The sequence below is a fragment of the Rhinolophus sinicus genome, chromosome X (genome assembly GCF_036562045.2).
Source record: "Rhinolophus sinicus isolate RSC01 chromosome X, ASM3656204v1, whole genome shotgun sequence".
In the NCBI taxonomy this organism is placed as follows: domain Eukaryota; kingdom Metazoa; phylum Chordata; class Mammalia; order Chiroptera; family Rhinolophidae; genus Rhinolophus; species Rhinolophus sinicus.
Genome location: NC_133768.1, coordinates 82,910,083 through 82,926,911, shown reverse-complemented (window position 1 = coordinate 82,926,911; position 16,829 = coordinate 82,910,083). Strand labels below are relative to the sequence as shown.

Below are 16,829 nucleotides of genomic sequence, written 5' to 3'. Positions count from 1 at the left end.
CCTGCTTTCTTTTTGCAGTTGATATCCAATTTCAAATCCTTGTGATCAGAGAATATGCATGGTATGATTTCAACCTTCTTAAATTTGTTGAGACTGATTTTATGTCCCAATATATGGTCTATCCTTGAGAATGTTCCGTGTACATTAGAAAAGAATGTATAGTCTGATGTTTTAGGATGAAGTGCTCTATAAATGTCAATTATGTCCATTTCATCTAATGTGTCATTTAGGGCTATTATTTCTTTATTTATTTTCTGTTTGGATGATCTATCCAGAGCTGTCAGTTATGTTTTTAGTTTATCTATCCATAGCTGTGAATAATGTATTTAGGTCCCCAGCTCTATTGTGTTTTGGTTATTTTCTCCTTTCAGTTCTGTTAGTAGTTGCTTGGTATATTTTGGTGCTCCTTGATTGGGGGCATGAATATTGATGACTGTCATGTATTCATGTTGTATAGTCCCCTTTATCATTATGAAATGTCCATCTTTGTCTCTTGTTACATTTTTTATCCTGAATCTGTTTCATGTGAAATCATTACAGCTACACCTGATTTTCTCTGAATACCATTTGCTTGGAGTGTCAATTTCCACCTTTTCACTTTGAGTCTATATTTGTCCTTGTAACTGAGATGTGTCCCTTGGAGGCAGCATATGGTTGGGTTTAGTTTTTTGATCCAATCTGCTACTCTGTGCCTTTTTAATCTTGACTTCAGTCCATTTACATTTAGGGTGATTATTGATATGTGAGGATTTCCTATCATTCTCTCTCTGGTTTTCTGGTAGGACGGAGTCTGCATTGTTTCTTTGCCTTTTTGTTGCTGTCTATTATTTCAGTGTGGTGGTATTCTGTGATTTTTTTCCCTCTGTTTCTTCTTTTTTTATGTTATATATTTCAGTTTGGGGTTTATTTTTGAGTGGTTACTATTACACCTATGTAAAAGAAAGTTTTGTATTTAGAGTATTTCATTTTCCTCAGCATGCTTCCCTTGTCTACTCCCTTGAGTCGTTTCAGAGCTTTACTCTTTCCCCTTTATGATTTTGCTGTCACAAATTATTCCTATTTATGCTGTGAGTTGATTTCTGCACTGCAGTAGCAAGTTGTCTTTTTCTTCTATCTCTCTTTTAAGTGCTTTGTTTTCCTCTTTACTCTGTATGTTATGTTTAAGTGTATGGTGTCCTGTTTGGCATAGGGGTTGCCATTCCTGCTTCTGCCTATTCATAGTTCTCTTCATGGTTTAGCATTATTTTGCTTTTTTGTTTCAGGTCGAATAGGCTCCTTCAGTATTTCTTGTAGTGCAGGTTGTGTGTTAGAAAATGCCCTCAGCTTCTCTATGTCTGGAAAGGTCTTTATTCCTCCTTCATGTCTAAAGGATATCTGTGCTGGATATATTATTCTTGGCTCATAATTTATTTCTTTCAATAGCTTGAATATTTGGTTCCACTCCCTTCTGGTTGTAGAGTTTTTTCTCTAAAATCTGATGATGATCTAATGGGCTTTCCTTTGTAGGTTACCATCTTCTTTTCCCTGGCTGCCTTGAGGATTCTTTCTTTGTTGTTAATTTTTGACAGCTTCAATACAATGTGCCTTGGAGAAGACCTGTTGGGATTGAGGTAATTAGGTTTTCTATTTACTTCTTGGATTCGAGGATCCAGTTCTTTCCACAAGTTTGGGAAGTTCTCATCGACAATTTGTTTGAATATATTCTCTGTTCCCTTCTCTCTTTCTTCTCTTTCTGGTATGCCCATAATTCTTATATTGCTCTTTCTGATGGAGTCAGAAAGTTCCTGTAGAGTTCTTTCATTTCTTTTAAGTGTCAATTCTCTCTCTGCTTCCTTCTGTGTCATTGCCAGATTTCTATCTTTGATATCACTGATTCTTTCCTCCAACTTGTCAGCTCTATTACCTAAGCTGGCTATTTCATTCTTTATTTCTTGTATTGAGTTCTTAATCTCCAGAAATTCTATTTGGTTCTTTTTAAAAATTTCAATCTCTTTCATAAAATGCTCATGTTGTTCTTTGATTGTGTTTCTGAGTTCATTAAACTCCCTTTCTGTGTTTTCTTGCATCTCGTTGAGTTTTTTCAGAACTGCAATTCTGAATTCTCTGTCATTTAAGTCACATATTTCCATGTCTTTAAGTTCATTTTTTGGAGACTTTTCATTTATTCCTGAGCTGCCTTGTTACCTTGGTTATTCATGGCAATTTATGAATTATTGTTTCTCTTCTTAGGTATCTACAGGAGTGGTTCTGCAATAGGTTGATAGGAAGAGGTCTTTCTTTTGCTTTCCAGTAGGTGTTAGTAGAATGCTTTATTTTCTCTTCGACTTCAGCTTTTTATTCTTGCACACTGTAGTGTTATATTTCTCCTGCAGTATAGCAGCTTGTCACACGATGGGTGGGGGGAGTTCCCTGGAAGTTGGTCTTTTCTCTGAGCAGGTTGCCTGGGTCTCAGGGCACCACCTCTGCTGGGGGACGGGGTGTGGAGAGTTCCTGAAGTTCCAAATCTCTTCCTCCACCAGTTTCATGGCCTGTGTGTTTCTGTGGCTCTTTTTACCCCTGCAGGGATCTGCCAGGACAGGAAGAGTTAGGTTGTGAGTGGTGGTTATGAGCAATGGTGGCTACCACCAGCACAGCCAGTCCTGCACCCAAGGCTCCCTCTCCTTCACTGGAACTAGTTGTGCTGCGAGTCCACGGCTGGGATCCAAAGTTCTCAGAACTGCAAATATTCTGTTCTTTTTATCTGACACTGCTACCATTCTGCTTCTAGCACTGGGCAGGTGGGGGTGGGGCAAGCTCTAGGATGCTAGAGAGAGGTCAACTTGGTTCCGTGCCTATGCCTTCCATCCTCTGCCTGGCCGTGAGGGCTTAAACCGCTGCTTTCACCCTCCTTCCCTCAGTCTTTGCTCTGAGGTCTCTGCCATGAGCTTTGAGTTCAGCGGTGTTATATGCTGATCCCTCAGGCGGAACTATGGGCCATAAGGGGAGCGCCAGCAGTCCGAGTTCTTCCTTCTCGTGACAGTGGTAGCTCTGGAATGCAGGGAGCTGGGAGATCCAATGTATGACCTGCGTGAAGCCCACGTCTCTGAACTTCCACCTTCCCTCCTCCCCTGCTAGCCCAATTTGTCCAGCTCAGATGATTTCAATTGTGTGCACATCTCCTAGTCTTGCCTGTCTGCTGCACAGGGATTTTTTTGTGGAATTATAGCTGTTCAATTTGTCGTAAATTCCAGGGGAGATTTCAAGGGGCTCACCTCATGCCACCATTTTTATTATATAATCTCCACTATTTAGCTTTTTCTTATATAGGAAAGGGGGAGTGTCAGGCAGGTCCTAGGGCTGACATCACTTCCTGGGGTCTGGTCTGTTTTGAGATAATGTTATCTCCAGACTCCAGACTTGTACTGGGCCATGGCCTGGGAGTTTATGCATCACCAGTGAAAACTGCAAGGTAGTTGCAAATTGGATTCCAGTGTCTGTGTGGGGGCAGAGCCCCAGAAAGTAGTTTCCAGGCTCTCGGCCTCACATAGACAGGTGCTGGCTCAGGTAGTAAATGGCCAACTGTGATTGCATGGCCATCAGCTGTGGCTAGTTGGCCGTCAGCTGTAACCGTGAGCCATTGGCCACAATATAACTGCTGTGGCTATGCTAGCAGGGAGGAAGAGAGAGAAAGAGTGGGGGCTAGCAAGAAGATGGTGGCTGGGCTGGCAAGTGTGGATGGTGGTTTGCGGACAGTGTGGATCCAGCCTCCAGTGAGAGTATAGTGCCGCCAGAGAGAATATAGTGGTATGACTCCCCTACCTATGGCTCCGTGGGTGTTCCTTTTTGGCCTCACCATACCCTGCGTTCTTACGTGGGGAGCGGGAGCAGAGACCCCACAGGCCTCCCTGCACGACAAATGGCGCAGCGAGCAGGGTCTCCCGCCTGACAAATGGCGCAGCGAGAAGGGTCCCCTGCATGACAAATGGCGCAGCGAGCAGGGTATGGTGCCAGCCAAAGCTCTCCAAAGGATGGTGGAGCAGTTTGTGCGTGTGACCACCCAGTCTCAGGAAGACCAGGAGGAGCAGCTGCCGGAGAGCTGGACCCCCATGGAGGGTTGGGAGGACGTGGACGGTTCTCCCACCAGCACAGGAAAAGCCATGCAGCTGCTGGAGAAATGGAGCCCCGTGGAGAGGTGGAAAGATGTGGACGGTTCCCCAACCAGCACAGGCCGGAGAAAGTGAAGGTCGTTGCAGTCCTGTGGGCCGGAGAAGTTCCTGCTCAGGCAGCCCGGATGCAGGACTTGTAGTCCCAGGAGGTGACGCTTGCTGGGTCCTCCGTGGGAGATGAGGGTGAGGTCAAGGTCGTCCCTCACTCCCAGGACAGTCCTGGCGAATGACTGTGGACTATGGGGAATTGCCTTCCATCCCTAATTTAATGGACCGCTTGACTGTTTGTTTGGGAACTGTTGTTAGTGGAACTGGGGGATATTTGCTTTTGTCTCTTGACTGGCCGCCATTGAGAATATGTAAGCACCTTGATTGTGAGTCGCTGTTGTTCCAGCAGGGTACCCTGAGAGGCACAGAGAGTGGCAGTGCCCTGAGAGCCCTGGCTGAGTCCAGGAAGTCTGGCTGAGCCCTGAAGATACCCTGGCTGTGCCCAGGAAGTCGGGCTGTTCCCAGAGAGAGTGGCAGTGCCCTGAGAGCCCTGGCTGTGTCCAGGAAGTGTGGCTGTGCCCACAGAGAGTGGCAGTGCCCTGAAAGCCCTGGCTGTGTCCAGGAAGTGTGGCTGTGCCCACAGAGAGTGGCAGTGCCCTGAGAAATCCTAGCTGTGCCCGGGGAAACTAGTGGTACCCTAAGAAGTCCAGGAAGTCTGGCCGTGCCCAGAAGCACTGGTGGTGCCCTGAGAAACCCTGGCTGTGTCCGGGAAGACAGGTGGTACCCTAAGAAGTCCAGGAAGTCTGGCCATGCCCAGAAGCACTGGTGGTGCCCTGAGAAACCCTGGCTGTGCCCAGAGAGCCTGGCTGTGTCCAGGATATTGCATTCACCCCCAGGCTCCTCGCATAGGGACCCTCGCGGAAGACGCTTGTCGCGTAGATTGTGAGGCGAGAGCCTGTAGGGGTGGAGTGTGGGGGCAGAGCCCCAGAAAGTAGTTTCCAGGCTCTCGGCCTCACATAGACAGGTGCTGGCTCAGGTAGTAAATGGACAACTGTGATTGCATGGCCATCAGCTGTGGCTAGTTGGCCGTCAGCTGTAACCAGTGAGCCATTGGCCACAATATAACTGCTGTGGCTATGCTAGCAGGGAGGAAAGAGAGAAAGAATGGGGGCTAGCAAGAAGATGGTGGCTGGGCTGGCAAGTGTGGATGGTGGTTTGCGGACAGTGTGGATCCAGCCTCCAGTGAGAGTATAGTGCCGCCAGAGAGAATATAGTGGTATGACTCCCCTACCTATGGCTCCGTGGGTGTTCCTTTTTGGCCTCACCATATCCTGCGTTCCTGTATGGGGAGCGGGAGCAGAGACCCCACAGGCCACCCTGCATGACAGTCTGTATGGGGACAGAGTCCCAGAGAGCAGTTTCCAGGCTCTCAGCCTCACATGGAAAGGTGCTGGCTGAGTTACTAGATGGCCATCTGCTGTAATCAGATGGCCATCATCTGTAATCAGATGGCCATCCACTGTGGCTGGGTGGACATCAGCTATAACTAGTGTGGGGGCAAAGCCCCAGAAAGCAGTTTCCAGGCTCTCGGCCTCACATAGACAGGTGCTGGCTCAGGTAGTAAATGGCCATCAACTGTGATTGCATGGCCATCAGCTGTGGCTAGTTGGCCGTCAGCTGTAACCAGTGAGCCATTGGCCACTAATATAACTGCTGTGGCTACGCTAGCAGAGAGAGGAGAGAGAGAAAGAATGGGGGCTAGCAAGGAGATGGCGGCTGGGCTGGCAAGTGTGGATGGCGGTTTGCGGACAGTGTGAATCCAGCCTCCATTGAGAGTATAGTGCCGCCAGAGAAAATATAGTGGTATGACTCCCCTACCTATGGCTCCGTGGGTGTTCCTTTTTGGCCTCACCATATCCTGCGTTCTTGTATGGGGAGCGGGAGCAGAGACCCCGCAGGCTTCCCCGCCGGACGCCGTGCACAACAAATGGCGCAGCGAGCAGGGTCTCCCGCACGACAACTAGTTAGCCATTAGCCATTAATATAACTGTTGTGGCTATGCTAGGGGGTTGGTTGGTTGGTTGGTAGGTTGGCAGAGAAGCGTGGATGGTGGATTGCAGATCGTGTAGATCCTACTTCCTGTGTCTTGCCCGGCCACCAGCAAGACTGGGGTGCAGGAAGACCCCTGTGGGAGTACTGGTAGATGTTTGCTTTTGTGTCTTGACCAGCCACCATCAAGAATATAGTGGTATGACTCCCCTATCTATGGCTCCATTGTTGTTCCTTTTGGGCCTCACCATATCCTGCATTCTTGTGTGGGGAGTGGGAGCTGAGACCCTGCATGACACATGGCGCAGCGAGCAGGGTATGGTGCCAGCCAGAGCTCTCAGAAGGGTGGTGGAGCAGTTTGTGTGAATGAACACTCAGTCTCAGGAGGCCATGCAGCTGTTGGAGAACTGGAACCTCGTGGAGGTTTGGGAGGACATGGATGGTTCTCTGACCAGCATGGAGCAAGCTGTGCAGCTGCTGAAGAACTGGGACCCTGTGGAGGGGTGGGAGGATGTGGACAATTCTCTGACCAACATAGGAAAAGCCATGCAGCTGCCAGAGAGCTGGACCCCTGTGGAGGGATGGGAAGACATGGATGGTTCTCCAACCAGCATAGGCCAGAGAAAGCGAAGGTCGTTGCGGCCGTGTGGGCTGGGAAGTGCTTGCTGAGGCAGCCCAGATGCAGGACTTGTAGTCCCAGGAGGAAACGCTTGCTGAGTCCTCGGTGGAGGATGTGGGTGAGGTCAAGGTCGTCCCTCACTCCCAGGTTGGGGAGGACTTGGAGCCCTTGCCCTTCGCAGAGGGCACATGTTGTGAGGCCAATGCACAGCCCTGGCGAATGACTGTGGACTATGAGGAATTGCCTTCCATCCCTGATTTGACGAATTGCTTGACTGTTTGCTTGGGATCTTATCACCATGTAGTGGATAGTGGATTGCAGATCGTGTTGATCCTACTTCCTGTGTCTTGTCCAGCCGCCAGCAAGACGGGGGTGCAGGAAGACCCCTTGTTGGGGTACAGGCGAATGTTTCCTTCCTATATCTCACCCGGCTACCAACGAAACTGTGGTGCAGGAAGACCCCTCATTGGGGTACTGGCGAATGTTTGCTTTTGTGTCTCGACCAGCTGCCAGCGAGAATATAGTGGTATGACTCCCCTATCTATGGCTCCATTGTTGTACTTTTTTGCCTCACCATATCCTGTGTTCTTGTATGGGTAGCGCGACCAGAGACCCTGCATGACAGTCCAGGTTAGGATTCTGTTAATTAAATGGATTAACGAGGTATGGGTAGCCTTGAGAAAGGGAACAGTACAGAGTTATTAAGTTAATCAGTGAGCAGAGAAACAAAGAGAAAACAGCTGAATATCAGGATGGATCTAACTGCGAACTAAGTTTAATTATAGGTGGCTAGATAGTGAGCTGTGTGGTGAGTCAAACTGCAAACTAGCTAAGTGTGATTACAGTATTGATTTACTGAATTTCACCCTTACCGTTGGGAGCTTCTTTAACGGTAAAGGAGGAGAACTAGGGAAATTTTGATTACCATCCAATGCCAAGTCTGGGGACTCAGGCAAGGACCAGCAGAGAAAATGAAAGATGAAAGCAAAGATCCAGGGGGCAAGATATTTGATTAGTGAAGTGAGAGAACATTAGTGGGAGTATAAGATGAGGGCGTCAAGGAAGAATCATTACTTAGCTCACTTTATTAAAATGAGGCACGGTATAGAATATCCTGGAACATCAACCAAGTGAACCTGAATAAAATCCTTGGCCTATGTCCAAATGTGGTTGGTGACTTGTGGTGTACCTCCTCCCTGAGTAGAATGCCCTGGGGTCTGCAGGGAGGCCCAAGGGTGCTGGCTGATCGAAGCCACTCCCTGGGGAATGAGGATAGGAGCAAAAGGCTGTGAGCTGGCAGCTTTCAGTAGGATCAGCCAGGAGCCATCATTTCCAGAGTTATGGGATCCTGAAAGGAAAAGGGATATCTTCATTCCCTGACCAGAGGCAATTGGTAAAAAAAAGATCTTAAACAAATATTTGATGAAGTATTTGTTGACTAACGCTATAAGGATTTGACATGAATCTTTCAAACATGATTATATCTTGTCATTTTCTCCTAATTGGTGTCTCTGGTTTGGAGTAAAGTGGGGAGGAATAAAAGTGGCATTCTTTCCAAAGTCCACAATCATTATCTCAGAACAGACTCAGTTTTGTTCAGACAATATTGCTTTCACCGTTTTCTGCACTACCTAGTACTACCTAGTAACCTTTGTTTCACTAGAGCTCAGAATGCTACTGATCAGTAATGGGGGGTCTCATAACTTAAGCCCCAGAATTTTAACAGAAATACACACTCTTATATGCACACACAAATAGAGACAGTGCCAAATTTATTGTAAAATTAGAATTATTGATTTAAAACAACTAGATCATTATTTGGGGCCATCTCTTTTGCTCCTTCCCTGCCTAACTCTTCACTTCACCCCTTCTGCTCCCTCCTCCTCTCCTTGCCTTGTCCATTTTCTTTACATCCTCTACCCGGACCCTCTTCCCTCCGTGGCTTTCCCATGCTCATTCAATCTTCCTCTCATGTTTCTTCTGTGTTTCTTTCTCTATAATAGTCAACTTCCTTTCAAAGATTATCCTGTACTTCTGGCCTTGCTGCACACACACAAAAAGTTTTTACAGAGTTTACATTGTGGTTGTTTCTCTATGGTTAGGCTTAATTTATTTGCACAGAAGAACTGGTTTAATTTTGCAAGACCTGGAGGGTGTGTTTTTAATTGACAGAAGGCCTAGGGAACCTGGTTTCTGGGACTTCTTCAAAGATGAATTTTTTCTTAGAATTCTGGTGGAGATGTAAGGGCATTTCTGAGTATTCTTCTTCTGTAAAGCAAGCCAACCCTTGAAATGGCGAACATCTCAGTCCTCTCCCAAACATGAGAGAGGCTGACAAATATTTCTCTGGTTGTCTGTTAGCTTCATTGTAATGACTAAGGTTTGTAGCTCTTCAGTTTTATAGAAATGTAAACAGTAACCCACTCTAAGGAAGAGAGCAACAGAACTGTGTTGAAACTTGCTGTAAGGGAGTTTCTCCCCTGCCAACACCCCAACATGGTTGCCTGTGCCACTGCCAAAGCCTGCCCACACATTTTCATCACTTGAGAGGAAGCTTCTGCTCTTTGTTAATGTGGCATAGATGTGTATCAGAAACAAGGCACACTGATTTTGCAGACAGCTCTCAATTATCCACAGGAATGGAGGAGGTGTCAATGACATGGAAAATGGAAAAAACATTTGCCCAACACCTTGACCTATGTGGTACTCAATAGGTAAAAATAATGGTCTTGTTTGGGAGCTAATGAGCAGTGGTGATTTCCTTTAGCAATGCTTTGGCCCTGTTGGGAGCAGGACTCTCATCCTGGACAAAATTAGCTTTAACTCTTGAAAGACTACACACACCACCATGTTATAAAAATGGTATACAATTCTTTCTGCATTGTTTTGTTTTAAAAAAATAAGGATCAATATATTCTGCTTGGTCTGTCATGGTTTCTGTACACTGCTAGGGTTTTGCCTCCAGCCTGCAGGGCTGGTGAGAAATAAATACCCTTCCTGTCTGCATGAGAGCTTAGCAAGGTTGGAATCTATCAGAATCCTCACAACTTTTACAAACACTTTGTGATTCGTCACATTTCAACAGGCAGTAGCCTGTTCAGCCTTGTCAATTTGACATTGTATATTTTGGGTCTTATTTTTTCTTTTTTGTTTTAAAAAAACACGTAAATAAGATTTCAACTTTTCTATAGGTTTGAATTTTTCAAAATAAATTGGGAGGAAATGACACAAGTAATACATATTAGTTGTAAAAACTTTGGCTGTGTAACAGAAAGTAAAGAATCCCCATTTTCCTCCTAATACGACTCCCTTTCCCAAAGATAACCATAGTTAACAGTTTCTTGTGAATCTTTCCTGATTAATTTCTTTTCATTTATAACATTCATATGTATATAATTGTTTGGGTCTTTATTTTTACATAAATTGGGATCATGCTATATAAATGTAACATGGTGGGTTCTTTTTTAAAGACTTTATTTTTTTAACTTGCAATGTTTGTCTTTATTTTGTTCTTTATATTTTGAAAGTGAAAAGAAATAGTATTGTCAATTTATAATATTTCTGTTTTTTTAAATATTTGTTCTATGTATTTATAAGCCTTAAAGTTGCTCTAAAGATTTCAAAAGTATTAAGAGTACTTTTCCCAGGGTATCACTTTTTTAAAAACAATTCTTGGGGTTCTCTAGTCCTCTAGTTCTGTTCCGAGGTTGTATATATTTTGATTACTATTGTGATTTTGTTTTCTGAGAGGCAGGCAGAAAGATTTGATGCATATATATTTCTTACCTTGTTTACCCCAAACCTTAAATCTGAACTAACGACTATGCTTTAAAACAAATGTGAGGTTAATCTGAAGGGGAGGGAAATTTATTTCTCTGCTTTTCTATTATACAAGTTGTTTACAGAAACTGCAAATTAAAAAATTACACTGGCATTTGCAGTCCTTAAAATAAATTAAAAGTTCTCAACTCTTTTTTTTTTTTTGCTAAACAGACGTGTGTTGTTATTGTTTTTTAATTTATTGGGGTGACAATTGTTAGTCCTTCCATCACCATATATTCAGCGTTAAGAAAAGATGATATAGGAACATTTGTGACAACATGGATGGATCTTGAGAGTGTGATGCTAAGAGAAATAAGTCAGACAGAAAAAGCAGAGAACCATATGATTTCACTGATATGTGGTATATAAACCAAAAACAACAAAAGAACAAGACAAACAAATGAGAAACAAAAACTCATAGACACAGACAATAGTTTAGTGGTTACCAGAGGGTAAGGGGGGTGGGTGATGGGAGATGAGGGTAAGGGGGATCAAATATATGGTGATGGAAGGAGAACTGACTCTGGGTGGTAAACACACATGTGATATATAGATGATGTAATACAGAATTGTACACCTGAAATCTATGTAATTTTACTAACAATTGTCACCCCAATAAATTTAAAAAATAAATTTTAAAAAAAAGCTCAAATTGTTCTTTTTGTTTCTTTGTGTATGTGAAGTTTTAGTTATCTTCAGATTCCTCTTCTGCTTCACGAAGCCAAGTCTAGAATGCCTTGACAGATTTGAGGGCCATACCCTTCCTATTCTGCTCTGTGGGATCCTTGCTGCTTTCCCACTTGTAGAAGGCATCCTCAGAGATTATCTCTTCAGTCATATAGGCAATCAAAAAACATCCATAGCAAATTGGCAGGTTGATCAAGTTTTACTATTGATGCTTTAGTGTGTAAAGCACTTGCATTTCCTTCTCTGTGTCCAAGTCTAGGTACTCGAATAAGATCGGCATTCCCTGCTTGATAACAGCAGTGTCCACTCGGAAGGTAGAACACTTGGCTATTATAGCTGCTTTACAAACGGCTATCATTAAAGCTCTAAGGAATGTAAGTGAACTCATCTGTCTTTCATCTAGATTAGCCTCTACCCAAAGATCTGTTCATCATTTGCTTTGTCCTCAATAATGAGTTTCTCGAGTCACTTGTATAGCTCGTCAGCAGAGAGTTCTTTCTTTCAAAGTATTTTGGAGAAACAGGAACTGTCAGACTCCATAAAGTACAAGTTCTACTCCAAGAGAAAATTATGTACATTTTCCCCTTCTGGTAAAAAGTGCTTCCAGCTGAGGTCAACCTCCCTCCATAAGGCTCCCACTTTCTTATGGCTCATTTGTTTGCATAAAAGGTACAATATTTCAGACAGCAAGACCCCAGGTCTTTGAACAGGAAGTAAAGGTTTGGTAAATTCTATGATAAGTTATTTCATGGAGATTCCTCCTTCTTTTAACATGGGAGTAGCCAGTTCAGCAAGATACAACCAATATGGGGAATATCAATGGCTCTATCATCTGCCAATTCCAATGTTTCTGAAAAAACTTTTTAAAAGTTCTGTTTGCTGAGTTTTCCTGACTGCCCAAGCTGATCCAGTAGTTGGCCTATGTGATCCCTGGTGATTTGGCTGCAGGGAGGACTCCATTCCCATTCTCACAAACACATGTAACAGGCCCTAGGCATTCAGCTCTTCCACACACTGCATGGCTTCCTTAAAATCATTAATGTGTAGAAATTCATCAGTGACAGATTTAGACTTCCTTTCCATCTCTTCTGACAATGCAGACATGTCAGGGGTGGATGTTCCTGGAATTTCTGGTTTTGCCACTGACTCCCTGGTTTTGTTTCAGTTAGCCTCAGTGCTGTTCCTGTCCATATTCATTCTTCCGGTAAGCTGTTTCACGGTCTCTAGCATCTCTCTCTGTTGCTCTTCTTGAGACTGATTGTCTAACAGGTCTTTACTACTGCTACTCCTCATGGAAGTGTTTGGACAAGCTGTTGCATATGGAAGGGGCTTCTTCCTGCCCATGTTAAGGTGTGGATGATGTAGACCCTGAGGTTGCTGGAGGTTGCACAGCAGATAATCTGTTTAAACTGGAAGTACTTGACCATAAGGCATCTGTCTCGCTTGCCTTTGCTCCATCACTACTGTGTTTTTCCCAACTGCCCAGCTGCACTTTAGGTACCAGCTGAATTTTCTCATCAATTGTGGGCTTAGTGATTTTCAGGAATTTTGAGGGGTCCAGAACCTGACTATTCTTGGCCCCCTGTACAGTGTTCTACCCACCTTCCTCCACTCTCTGGATTCCTGGTCTTCTTTTCTCTTTGGTCATGAGCTGCTGGACCTTCCTTTGTTCTTCTTGTTCTTCTATTTTAGTCTCTTTGTGAATCTGTTCAAGGCCCTTGATCTGCTCTTCAAGATACTGAATTACACAGCCTTAGGTCTATTGCATCCTGAAGCATGAATTGAAACTTAGATGAGGTTTTTCTTTCTTTCACAATTTTCTCCATCTGATTAAAATATTGGTCCATAAGTAGCTTTGCTTTCTCAAAATCCAGGTCTTTGCCAATGGTGGTGAGTAGGTGACATAGACACTCTAGAGATTCTTTATCATGGTACTTTAGCAGCTTCACTACACAGTCATGCATAATGGCTTCAGTTAGCATTCTGTGTTTTTAAGAGTTCCCCAATAAACTCGATGTTACCAATAGATTTCCTTGGGGCTTTGTCCTTAGCTTCTTTCAGTTTATCATGAAGCCTTGTCCTCTCCTCTGGAGCACTGACAGCCTTGAGTTATTTCTGCTTCTTCTCAAAGACATGATCATCTGCTTTATCTTTTTCAAACTCTTTCTGGCAACTGTTTAATAGCAGCTTTCAGAAATTCACTGTGTTACCAGGCTTGTCTGCCATGGGAACTTTCAGCATTATTTGACATTGACACATGTTTGTGTAAGCCACAGAGAAACTGGGTTCATCAATTGCTTTCTCAAATACCAGGTCAATGACTCCTTTCAGCTGCTCCTCTGTGGTGTCCTAACACTTACTTTATCAGTTGGTTGAACATCTGTGGCGTCAATTTATTTAAGATACTTTGCATTTTTCTAAAAAGTTCCTGGGTTCTAATGTTTTGGGACCCTCAGCTTGTCTGTTTCGTTTTTGGCTGGGTTTCCAGGTGTTCTCTGCCCTTTTCAGGTGCACGTCTTCATATGCACGACTGTGATGATCTTCCTGGGCTTTGTTCTCTGGCCAGGTTGAGATCTCCATGATCAAATGTTCAACAAAGGTACACCGCTTCCAACAGGGGTTTGCCTTCTAAAATCTGCAAAGGCAGGAGTAAAATCTGGTCCTTGAAGCAAAATCCGAGGATCCAGAGTTTGCATTGGCAATTTGGGTTGGTTGGTCTTGTCAAGAACCACGTTAGTGATGGGAGGGAGGCGCCTGGTTTCTGTATACAGGCTGGCTTGAACTGAAAGTCCAACAAAAACTCTCTGCCAGGATTCTGGTTTAAATGGGAATGTGACCTCTTCACCAGAACGATCAGTGGAGCCTGAATTAGCATCTATTGTTTCACCCTCAGAAACACTCTCAGCACCATTATGTACAGGCTCAGCTTCTCTCCATTGTCTTCCATAACTTTCACTTTTTTTTATGTGTGAGGAGTCTCTTTCAGGATGAAACCTTGGCTCATTTTATCCTGTTTGGATTCAAGTATTTTGTTCAAGTATTGTCACCTGAAAGCTCCTCTTTAGCTTTAGGCTCCAATTCTGCTTCTAATACCTCTTCAGTGGTTCAGGTCTGATCTTTTTGTTTCTTCCACATCTTTGGTGCAGTTATAGCTGTCTGATCTAGGACAGGACTCTTTCTTGAACTTAAGTTCTGAGAATCCATAATCTGTTCTGTTTGCCCATCTGCTTCTACCTCTGTTTTGTTCTGAATCTCTTTTGCATCTTCACTAGGCAAGTTCTTATGCTCTCTTCCTCTTCTGAGACTCTCTGGACTGCGGTGGCAGCACCAGCAGTACTAACATGAGTGGCGGCAGCAGGAACAGTGACTGGTGTGGGGGGAGGAGAGGCGGGAGGAGTTGGAGGAGATGCAGCAAAGGAAGGAACTGGGGAAGGGGCAATGGGAGCGGAAACACACTCCACTTTCATTTCTTCTGGGGGATTTTCCAGAATCTCCAATTCAAGAGTCAATGGCAACACCTCCTGTTTCACTAATTCCACAATGCTCTCCGTGGCTGGTAGTTTTTCACTAACTCCATTCATTTCATTAATTAGGTTAGTACTAGAAATCAGTGGAATATCTTTAGGTGCTACACTACAAGATTTCTTGCATATATCATCATCAATAACATCTGTCTGCAAAGGATCTGGCGTTTCTTTGCAAGACGTTGGGCTGGGAAGAGGAATTGCGTCTTCTTTTATGGAGGAGAGTTCACATCTGTCATCTAGAGCAGTGGTGAATACCGGCTGGCTACTAAGAGCAGCAGAGATGGGGGAAGCAATCGTACTTCGAGCAATTAGAGAAACAGTGGTCAGTGATGGAGGCAGAGGAAGCTCTGGTATGGATTCTCCTGCAGTAGTCTCTAATATCTGGCCCACTTGTTCTTTCTTCTCTCCACTAAGGACTAACTTAAGCATTGGGGAAGGAGACTTTAACACTGGATCTGGTTTTGGCTTCTCTTTTTGCTTCTGGTCACTAGCTGCATGGAAAGGGGTGCTGGCAGCAAGATGAGTGCTCTCCACAGTCCCATAGACCACAAAGCTATGCTTGGGGACCTGGCTGGGTAGCTGAGTAGGAGTAGGTGTGGATGTGGGTCTCGCTATGAGTGGAGTAGGATTTCTGCAGCCACCTCCAGACAAAATCTCCTCTATTATGTCTTTACCTCCTTGGTTTGGATCCCGAATTCTTATGTTTTTGTCTCTTTCTTGGCTGGAGGGGGCTGCTGCTGCATAGGAACTATGATAGGTACTGACTGACACACTGGCTGGCTTGGGTTAAATGGTGTTCCATAAACATTGAGGAAGTCCCCAGGTCCCGGTCCAGAATAAAAAGCAGCTGACCATGGTGGTTGAATGGGATACTGTTGTGGCCCAACATGAAGATGGCCACTATGACGGTAATGTAGTGGTATATAGTACTGAGGCCTCTGAGGCAATGGGTATGGCATGGGCAGATGGTTAATCATCATGATGTGCTGATTGGCCTGACCCACTGCAGTGGGTGTCTGTGTACCAGGGTGAATAGAAGGACTGCTGTTCGTGATGGTAGCTTAGGAGGCTGTATTTGAGGCCTCTGGGGGAAAACATGTAGTATTTTATCCAGCCTCTTCCAACCAAGGACCAGTAAATGGGAGTCTGTTCCAAAATCTTCCTCCTCTTCCAGTTGCATGTGCAATGTACTGGCACTGTTCTGCTGTGCAGAGAACGGGTTTGAGGTTGTGAATTCATTGTCTAAGGGGCTTCAAGGTATACAAACGTGGTTGGGTCTGCATTCTGTCCAGAGGGATAAGGGGTTTGAGAGAGTCCAGGGGATGATGCATGTCCCAGGGGCATTGCTGCAAGATATGGATGCCCCTTGTTTAGTTTATGTGTTCAATAGGGGAAGGGGTTGGGGGTCCCAGCTGTCTTGCTACTTGTGTTACTGTGCTATACACTGCCGAGACAGTAGGAGTGAGGATTCGATTCTTGAAAGGCTGCTGCATTGGTTCTCTGGGAATTTTAGGGGACACCTGGGTCTAGAGGGCCCTGATGTTGTGGTGAGGAGTGGCCTCCACCACTGCTGCTGCCTCCCTGTGAGGAGGTGGTGCCACTGCTGCCGCTGCTGCCTCTGCTAAGGTGCTGGGTCTCATTCCTGCTGCAGCCACTGAGGCTTTCACGGCAATATGCTCAAGGGCCTGGGGCGGGGTGGGGGGTGTCTTTATCCCCCTCCCCTGGGGGATGCGGCACCCTTCTCAGTAGCGGGGCTCAGGCAATGCCTGCTGACTTTATTATTTTTTCTTTCTTTTCTTTTTTAATTAAAGATTTTTGTTGTTGTTTGTTGTTGTTTTAGAGCAGTTTTAGGTTCACAACAAAATTGAAAGGAAGGTGCAGAGATTTCCCATGTATTTCCTGCCCTGATCCCCCACCAAAGTAGTACATTTGTTACCAATGATGAACCTGCACTGATGTATTATAATCACCCAAAGTCCAGTTTACCTTAGG

The 16,829-nt window shown here is 44.8% G+C and overlaps 1 protein-coding gene and 1 pseudogene across 3 annotated transcripts in view; one reads left to right on the top strand and one right to left on the bottom strand.

Annotated features, from left to right (window-relative positions):
* The window catches only part of TMEM255A (transmembrane protein 255A), an 80,316-nt gene that overhangs the window by 53,116 nt on the left and 10,371 nt on the right, over positions 1-16,829 (top strand). The window lies entirely within an intron of this gene.
* LOC109439087 (eukaryotic translation initiation factor 4 gamma 3) lies at positions 11,282-16,091 on the bottom strand (annotated as a pseudogene).